Genomic DNA, 9,963 nt, shown 5'->3' on the forward strand with positions numbered 1-9,963 from the left:
GAAGACTTTATCAGTGTCTTAAAAAGTGGGTTTGTTCATAGACAATCTGACAAGTTACCATTAAAAGTGTTTCCTGTGACATAAGAAAATGCAATATTATTTTTCTTGAACACTTTTAGTGCAAGACTTCCCACTAAATAAAATAGCAGAGGATCTGAAACTGAGAAAATATACTTGATTACAAACAGCGTGTGAAACTTAATACTTTTTTTTTTTTTTTTTACATTATCGGAGGCTTTTACTGAACTTACAACCAACTTGCCCGCTCAGTATGCAGTTCAGATGTGAGAGACGCTTCTCTGTACAGGAGCCGGTATTGTCTTCAATCCTATGCGTGCAGGTGTCTACCACAGGCAAACAGTTTACTCCATATTTTCTAGTAATGTGATCTTCCTATTAGCAAAACACGGTAACCAGTCCCTGTAGACTGAAGGGACTCAAGTCACAAGATGGGGATTTCCTCCTCATGGTTTTTATTTTGATGTTTGAAGTCTTGATACAACATTCTGAGCAGGGTGTTCCGGACCTGCTGTGCCCAAGGGACTGATAAAGGAAAAAGTTGTATTTATTCTTTGTGATTTGATGCACAGATGAAAAACTTAACACATAATAACGGAAGTTGGTGGTTAATAAATCACATCCTAGTCTTTCAGAGCTTCCGTAAGCAGACGACATCTTCAGTTTTCTAGGTCTTGCAGTTTTAACACTGCAATACCAATGAGCATATGTCCAGAATCAGCTAAAAAGAGCGTCAGATTCTTTTTCTCTAGTTTGTCTATTTTTCACTGTCTCTTCTTCAAAAGTGTATCTGAATGATTACCTTCCGGCATTCTCTGTTATTACTCGTTGGGGTGCTCTCGATTGTCCCCGTGTTTGAGGGCTGGTTGGGAGAGGGTGCTTGGGAAGGATGTGCCACTGTCAGGAGTTTATGAGTCACCTGGATGTCTCCAGGGAAGATCCCTTCCATGGATGCAGGAAGTCCTCCTGGACCCACGCCCACGATGCCTGGATGAATTCCTTGCTGGTCTATTTCCCACCAAAGCACAGATGTGACAAAGAATTCCTCGTTCACACAGTTTCTTAAGCTTCCTGGGATGCGACCTGTGATGGCTCGGCGAAGCTCGGTGGCAGCTGTCTCCCTCATCTCCAGTGACACCTGCTGGCTGTAGCAGGCAGTGTGAGGAGTGCAGATGAGATTGGGGGCATCTTTCAACGGACCCTGAGCAAAGCTAAAGGGCTGCGACTCATTCACGTCGAGGACTGCCCCTCCTATCCTGCCCTCCTTGCGGGCCTGTGCTAAGGCTTTCTCATCCATCAGGCCACCACGGGCTGTGTTCACAAGGAATGCTCCCTGCCTCATCTGCTTTATGGTAAAGTCATTGATGAGGTGATGCTTATGTTCGTTGAGACTGCAGTGCAAGGAGACGCAGTCGCTCTGATACAGCCAATCCTGCAGGGTGTAGACCCTCTGCATGCCCAGGGACTGCTCGATCCCATCCTGCAAGTAGGGGTAATAAAATATGACGCTGAATCCAAAGGCTGTGGCTGGAACTGCAAAAGCCTGCTGCGTGTGACCGTAGCCGATGAGGTCCGGCGTCTTCCCACGAATGCGGGCCACTCCCGAGGCCACCTCGCAGATCTGCTCCATGTTCTGAACCCACTTGCCTTCCCACAGTGCCTGGTACAGCCATGTGTTCCTCCGGTACATGTTGAGAATGTGGCAGTTGGTGGAATTGGCTGTCTCTTCCACGGCTGCGGACAGGATGTTTCACACAGCAATTCCGAGCTCACTGGCAGCCTTGATGTCCACGTTGTCATAGCCACTGCCCACCCCCACGATCACTCTCAAGGACTTGAAATTTGCCAGAACCTCCTTGGTGAGGTGATTGTGTGGTGCATCATGGCGCCCACGGCTCTGTTTAGAACTTTCTCGTGGATTTCCTGCGTGGGCTGCATCATAGAAGGCCACGGTGGCCAGGTCCTTCAGGATGGGCATGTCCACAGTGCAGTCACGGCCGACCAGGAACGCTGCCAGTGAGCGGGGGCTTAGGGTGTCTTTCATGATCTGGCGGCGAATTCCTTCACAAATTCTGTCCAATCGCTGTCTCTTGACTTAGCGCTTATCCACAGGGCCATTCTTTACGGAACTTTGCAACTCTCAGATCAAAAGGTAAAGCAGTCCTCTAAGAACTTAGGGGAACTCGCAGGAGTCTGTGTGCATGATGCCACTATGAACCCAATATAAATTTGTTCACAAACTCTATAGTTCACACGATGGGCTGTCCGTCTTTTTAAGGGAATATAGCTTCATTGGTTCAAAACCATTTAAGGTGATGAAACCCATTTGCTTGCAACTCAGCCACCATCGCGCAGTCAATCAACGAATCTCACCACGACCCCAGGTCTGGAGCTCCTGGAGTCCGCGACCGCTGGGGGTGGACGTGGCTTCGGCCTGGTGCAGCCAGGTCCTTGCTCCTGCTCTGAGCCTCGGGCGTGGGTTGGGGGTCCACCTGGGTGTCCCGCATGGTGTCTAGGCTCCTCCCTTGCCGGAGCCCTGCGGACCGGAGGAGTGTTCATATTATTAAGGAGCTTTGATAATTATTTTGATTTTTAAAATTATATAATGCAAAAACAACAACAACAAAGAATAAACCTACAAATTTTGACCTTTAAAAGTCAACAAAGATTTTTAAAGGTCAATATTTGTAGGTTTATTTTATTTCTTCAATTGGGACATGTTTTCGTCCTTTTCTGTATGCCCTGCAATCTTTTGATGAGATTCAGAAATTTATAAAACAACTGTGTAATGTAGTATGTACAAACTTGCTTACTACAAGATAATACAACAATCAGTGAGGCTGTACATTCTGGTACTTCATTAACAGTGTCTTCAATGTGTCTTCTCTGGGCTTGTGTGTGTATTTTTAAGGTAAAGATATTTTTCCCATTGTTTTCCAGACACTGTAGTCCTTTGCTTCCGCAGTTGATTGTAGTGTTTGTTTCTCTGAGGCTGTGATAAGCATGTAACTTCTCTTCTCAGCAGTCATAAGTTGTCATTCTCATTACTCTGCCATTTCCTTTAGCATTCCCTGTTGGGGGAGACAGAATCTAGTCATCAGCCGTAGCCCACAAAGCCAAACTTTGAACATATGTTCCAGTGTTCTCATTCTATACTGAGGGAGATACTAAAAGTTGGACGTTTTCTCTTGAGCCCAATTGCTGTTCTGGGAAAGAAGAAGGGATGTGGTGAATATAAGCCAGACCTGGTTGCCTTGTACAGCAAGCTTTTTCAAGCCACCTTGTTTTGTTTTTGTTATGGCTCTGTTTTGTTTTAGGTTTTTAGCAGCCTGCAGCAATGGTTTTCCTGTTCTGTCTCTAGTGATAAGCGGCAAAGGGGGATGAGGAAAGGGCCTTACTGGCTCCACCAGAAAGAGAAACTAAGAACTCATGGCTGTAGTCGCCCTTGGATGCCCCTGTTCTACAGTAAAGGAAATATCTTTGGAATGTAAAAAGAGAGAGAATAATAGGCAACACCCCAATAGGGAAGAATGAACAAATAACAAAGATGAGAGGTGCAAAGGCCAAGGTAAAAACCTTAAGAATGTGGTGTTGGAAGTTCTGCTTCAAAGAAATTGGTTCTGGAAAATTCTAGATTTACTTCTTTTGCTGCCACAGATGGAAATGTCCTACCCTATGCTTATTATGCTCTTAAATCTTCTAAGGCTTCTCCTGTCTCTCCACTAACATTCCAGGGCATTCACAGTGACAGCCAAAGTTTTCCTCTTCTTTCTGCTATTCCCGTGAAGGCCTTGTGGTCTGAGTGCTTTTCCACTGTTTTTGGGATCTGAGGAAATCTGCACATTTTGTGAGACTTCTATGTTAAGCTGTTTTGTAAAAATCTGTGCCTCATGTCAGAAGTTTGTGAGAGTAAAAGTGCAGGCATTGGGGTTTGGTTCACATATTTCAGAAACTCCAAGGAGAAATGTTTCTGCTTCATAATTTTCAGTCCTATGATTTCAAATGTGTTCCTGCAAAAAAATCGCAAAAAAAATTTATCAGAGCCCAAAGCACCTCAGCACATATGATAAAGTTGAATCTTCTATTTCACTTTATTCTTTTTTTCATCTCTGGTAATGTAGGTCAGAAAGTTTTCTTTCCCTTAGTAGAAACTAACTTAGAAATGTGAACTCTCTATGCCAAATGTCTCACCTGTGGAACAGTTTATTGTATCTACTCACTTCAAAGAATTTTTAAAGACTTTAATGCCATAGAAAAACTTAGAAACTTGCCAGGAATAGAACAAATTCTTAATTGTTACATTATTTCTTAATCAGTTATTAATTAAACTTATATAAAGCTTAGTGGGACTGTGATCTGTACATTTTCCCTGTCCTGTTTTTATATATGTCAAATTAGTCTATAATTTTAGCTTCAGGGGTTTCAGAATAGCATAGTTGAATTTATGTGTTATATAGAAAGTGAATTAGATAGTATGCACATCACATTAAGAAAAGTTTTAGTTTGTGTCTAAGTTCACTGCATAGAAAAACTTATCATTAGTGTTTCCATTTACTTTCCTCAATGTTTATCTGAATGATAGTATAATTTATTTCTATTTGCTTATTATATTGTAGTGTTCCACAGCATATTTTACAATAGTCATGTTGCTCCCATATGTAAAAATGTAAGGCTTTTCTTTGCTTTTAAGAAAATAAATTATAGGCCAGTGCTGTGGTTCATGCTCGTAATCCCAGCACTTTAAGAGGCTGAGATGGGTGGATCACGAGGTCGGGAGTTCAAGACCAGCCTGGCCAACATGGTGAAATCCCGTCTGTACTAAAACTACAAAAAATATACCCGGCCAGGCGCGGTGGCTCAAGCCTGTAATCCCAGCACTTTGGGAGGCCGAGACGGGTGGATCACGAGGTCAGAAGATCAAGACCTTCCTGGCTAACACGGTGAGATCCCGTCTCTACTAAAAATACACAAAAATTAGCCAGGCCTGGTGGTGGGCCCCTGTAGTCCCAGCTACTCGGGAGGCTGAGGCAGGAGAATGGAGTGAACCCAGGAGGCGGAGGTTGCAGTGAGCCGATGTCTCACCACTACATTCCAGCCTGGGTGACAGAGCGAGACTCTGTCTTAAAAAATAAAAAAAAAAATTATAGCCTTTCCATTTGTATGAAAAAAAGGAGTAATATATTAAGAACATAACAAAAAGTGTCTCTAATATCATTGAAATCTTTATTAAAATTTTCTTCTAAATGCTGTTTATGGGAGATTATAATGTATTTGTTGTGCAATTTTGTTACTCTAACCATCTGCTAAGAATTCAAAATCTGCTCTTTATGGGTGCCCAGTTATGGTTGAACATGCTAGTTATCTAGAAAGAATCTTCTTCCATTGTATGCTTTGTTTATTCGGTATTTCACAGGTTAATGTTTATTTACTTTTATTTTCTAATATTATATATTCTTGTATTTCCTTGTTAGGATAGGCTGCCTTACATCATTTAATTGTGTTTTTAGATTCTGCCTGTATATTATAATTTTGTATGACTATATTCAACTGTGTACAGTTTCAAAGACTGTAGAAAATAAGTCAAATATGAATCAACCATACATCTATTGCCAACATAATTCTCTGTTCATTTGCCTGTATAAACATTACTCATACTTTATTTATGACGTGTATTTGTTTTATTAGTTGGTGGCCAATTTTTTTTTAATCCTCTCTGGGTGAGTAGTTGTGGAAATTGTCTTGATTTCCACTTCTATGTATTCATGAATCTATAATACTTTTGTGTGAAGGAAACACTTCTGTGATTTGAAGGTAATTTTTTTTGACCTCTGAACTTTTTACTGGCCTCCTGCTCCCCAAAGGGACCTTGCTTCTGCTGGCTTAGCACAAGAAAACCTCCGTTTTGTTGGTCTCAGACACCACTTTGCCGTCCACTATCCTGCGGGGGCTTTTCTTTTGGATTGCTTGCAGGTATTTACCACTGTCCAGAGCATCCGGGAGATTGAAGTCCTCCCCGTCTTCTAGCAGGCGGCAGTAGGTGGCAATCTCAGCCTCCAGCTCGACCTTGATGTTCCACTGGTCCTCATGCTGTTGGACCTGGTTCCTCTCTTTGGGTTTGGGCCAGCTCTGACTCCAGGTGCAGCAGAATCCTGTTGAGCTGCTCCATCTGCATCTACCTCCCACAGGCTGTTTTCCAAACTGACTTTCAGATATCTCATTGAGTCCAGGTCGATATCCAAGGACTGGACTTTACATCTCAGCTCCCCGAGTATCCTCTCAGCAGCTGCGATCTCAGCGGACTGCATGGTGACTCCTGTGGTGCTCTCCTCAGTCTGCTGGGACCAGGACTTGTCCAGCTCCTCTCAGTTGTTTTCAGCCATCTCGTCATATTGGGCCCAGATGCCTGTCATGATCTTGCCAAGGTCCTGAGACTTGGGGACATCTACCTCCATGGTCAACCAAGAGCTGGAAATCAGGTATTATAGACCTTCAACTTCCTCCTCATGATTCTTCATGAAGAGCAGCTCTTCCTTGAGGGCCTCCATCTCTGTCTCCAGCAGAGGCTCAGTGACACTGGTATTATCAGTAATGTCGCTCTCCACAAACTGGCACATGGCCAGCTCTGTCTCACACTTTAAAGTCATCAGCAGCAAAATGATCATTGTCAGTCTGCAGGATGATGCAGGCACTATCTGCAGAATTGGCAAATATTTTTTTATTAGTCTAGTTGTCTGTCTTTATGCCAGTAACAAACGATTTTGATTACTGTAGATTTCTAACATGTTTTGAAATCAGGAATTGTAATGCTTCCAACTTTTTTTATGTGGTCCCCTGAAATTCCGTATACTTTGGGGAGTCACATTCTCTGTTTCTGTCAAAAATAATATTAAGAATTTCATAGAGATTGTATTAAATCTGTAGCTCACTTTGGGTGTTATAGACACGTTCAAAATGTAAAATTTTTACCTCTTGAACAAAAGCATGTTGAAGAGTAAATTGTTTAATTGTCATGTATTTGTGAATTTTATGAATTTTCTTCTGTTATTGATTTCTAGTTTTAATCCATTTTGGTAAGAAATTATAGTCTGTAACCTTCAATTTTTATTATACTTTAAATTCTAGGATACATGTGCAGAACGTACAGGTTTGTTACAGAGGTATACATGTGCCATGTTGGTTTGGCTGCACCCATCAACTCATCATTTACATTAAGTGTTTCTCCTAATGCTATCCCTTTCATAAACCCCCACCCCCAAACAGGCACTAGCGTTTGATGTTCCCTGTCCTGTGCCCATCTGTTCTCATTGTTCAACTCCTACCTGTGAGTGAAAACATGCAGTGTTTGTTTTTCTGTCCTTGTGACAGTTTGCTGAGAATGATGGTTTCCAGCTTCATCCATGTCCCTGCAAATGACATGAACTCATCCTTTTTTAAGGCTGTGTAGTATTCCATGGTGTATATGTGCCACAATTTCTTAACCCAGTCTATCATTGATGGACATTTGGGTTGGTTCCAAGACTTTGCTATTGTGAACAGTGCCACAATAAACATATGTGTGTATGTGTCTTTATAGTAGCATCATTTATAATCCTTTGGATATATACCCAGTAATGGGATTGCTGGGTCAAACGGTAGTTCTGGTTGTAGATACTTGAGGAATTGCCACACTGTCTTCCACAGTGGTTGAACTAATTTACACTCCAACCCACAGTGTAAAAGCGTTTTTATTTTTTCACATCCTCTCCAGCATCTGTTGTTTCCTGACATTTTAATGATCCCCATTCTAACTGGCGTAAGATGGTATCTCATTGTGGTTTTCATTTACATTTCTCCAATGACCAGTGACGATGAGCAATTTTTCATGTCTGTTGGTTACATTAATGTCTTCTTTTGAGAAGTGTCTGTTCATATCCTTTGCCCATTTTTGATGCGATTGCTCATTTTTTTCTTGTAAATTTGTTTAAGTTCTTTGTAGATTCTGGATGTGAGTCCTTTGTCAGATAGGTAGATTGCAAAAATTTTCTCCCATTCTGTAGGTTGCCTGTTAACTCTGATGATAGTTTCATTTGCTGTGTAAAAGCTTTTAAGTTTAATTAGATTTCATTTGTCTATTTTGGCTTTTGTTGCCATTGCTTTTGGTGTTTTAGTCATGAAGTCTTTGCCCATGCCTATGTCCTGAATGGTATTGCCTAGGTTTTCTGTTAGGTTTTTATGGTTTTAGGTTTTACATTTAAGTCTTTAATCCATCTTGAGTCAATTTTTGTATAGGGTGTAAGGAAGAAATCCAGTTTCAGTTTTCTGCATATGCCTTGCCATTTTTTCCAGCAAAATTTATTAAATAAGGAATCCTTTCCCCATTGTTTGTTTTTGTCATATTTGTCAAAGATCCAATTGTTGTAAATGTGTGGTGGTATTTCTGAGGCCTCTGTTTTTTTCCATTGGTCTATATATCTGTTTTGGTACCAGTACCATGCTGTTTTGGTTACTATAGACCTGTAGAATAGATTGAAGTCAGGTAGCATGATACCTCCAGCTTTTCTCCTTTTGCTTAGGCTTTTCTCCTTTTGCTTAGAATTTTCTTGCCTTTGCAGGCTGTTTTTGGTTCCATATGAACTTCAAAGTAGTTTTTTTCCAATTCTGTGAAGAAAGTCACTGGTAGCTTGATCGGGATACTATTGAATCTGTAAGTTATCTTGGGCAGCATGGCCATTTTCATGATATTGATTCTTCCTTTCCAGGAGCATGGAATGTTCTTCCATTTGTTTGTGTCCGTTTTTATTTCATCAAGCAGTGGTTTGTAGTTGTCCTTCAAGAGGTCCTTCACATCCCTTGTAAGTTGGATTCCTATGTATTTTATTCTCTTTGTAGCAATTGTTGAGTGGGAGTTCACTCATGATTTGGCTCTCTGTTTGTTGTTGGTGTATGGAAATACTTGTGATTTTTGCACATTATTTTGTATCCTGAGACTTTGCTGAAGTTGCTTATCAGCTTAAGCAGATTTTGGGCTGAGACAATGGCGTTTTCCAAATATACAATCATGTCATCTGCAAACAGAGACAATTTGGCTTCCTCTTTTTCCTAATCGAATGTCCTTTATTTCTTTCTCTTGCCTGATGGCCCTGGCCAGAACTTCAAATACTATCTTTAGTGGGAGTGGTGAGAGAAGGCATTGTTGTCTTGTGCTGGTTTTCAAAGGGAATGTTTCCAGGTTTTGCCCATTCTGCATGATATTGGCTGTGGGTTTGTCATAAATAGCTCTTATTATTTTCAGATAAGTTCCATCAATGCCTAGTTTATTTAGAGTTTTTATCGTGAAAGGCTGTTGAGTTTTATTGAAGGCCTTTTCTGCATCTATTGAGATAGTCATGAGATTTTTGTCATTGGTTCTGTTTATGTGATGAATTATGTTTATTGATTTGCATATGTTGAACCAGCCTTGCATCCCAGGGATGAAGCTGACTTGATCGTGGTGGATAAGATTTTGGATGTGCTGCTGGATTTGGTTTGCCAGCATTTTATTGAGGATGTTTGCATTGATGTTCATCAGGGATATTGTTTTTCTGTTGTGCCTCTGCCAGGCTTTGGTATCAGGACGATGCTGGCCTCATAAAATGAGTTAGGGAAGAATCCCTCTTTTTCTATTGATTCGAATCATTTCATAAGGGTTGGTACCAGCTCCTCTTTGTATCTCTGGTAGAATTCTGTTGTGAATTCGTCTGGTCCTGGACATTTTTTTGTTGGTAAGCTACTAATTATTGCCTCAATTTCAGAACCTGCTATTGGTCTATTCAGAGATTCAACTTTTTCCTCATTTAGTCTTGGAGGTGTGTATGTTTCCAGGAATTTATCAGTTTCTTCTAGGTTTTCCAGTTTATTTCCGTAGAGATGTTTATAGTATTCTCTGATGGTAGTTTGTATTTCTGCGGGTTTGGTGGTGATATCCCC

General features: G+C 41.1%; 1 pseudogene; it reads right to left on the reverse strand.

Moving 5' to 3' along the window:
• Positions 1-839: 839 nt before the first annotated feature.
• On the reverse strand, positions 840-3,267 carry LOC129395157 (C-terminal-binding protein 2-like; annotated as a pseudogene).
• Positions 3,268-9,963: the final 6,696 nt, after the last annotated feature.

This window comes from Pan paniscus, chromosome 14 (genome assembly GCF_029289425.2).
Source record: "Pan paniscus chromosome 14, NHGRI_mPanPan1-v2.0_pri, whole genome shotgun sequence".
Lineage (NCBI taxonomy): Eukaryota > Metazoa > Chordata > Mammalia > Primates > Hominidae > Pan > Pan paniscus.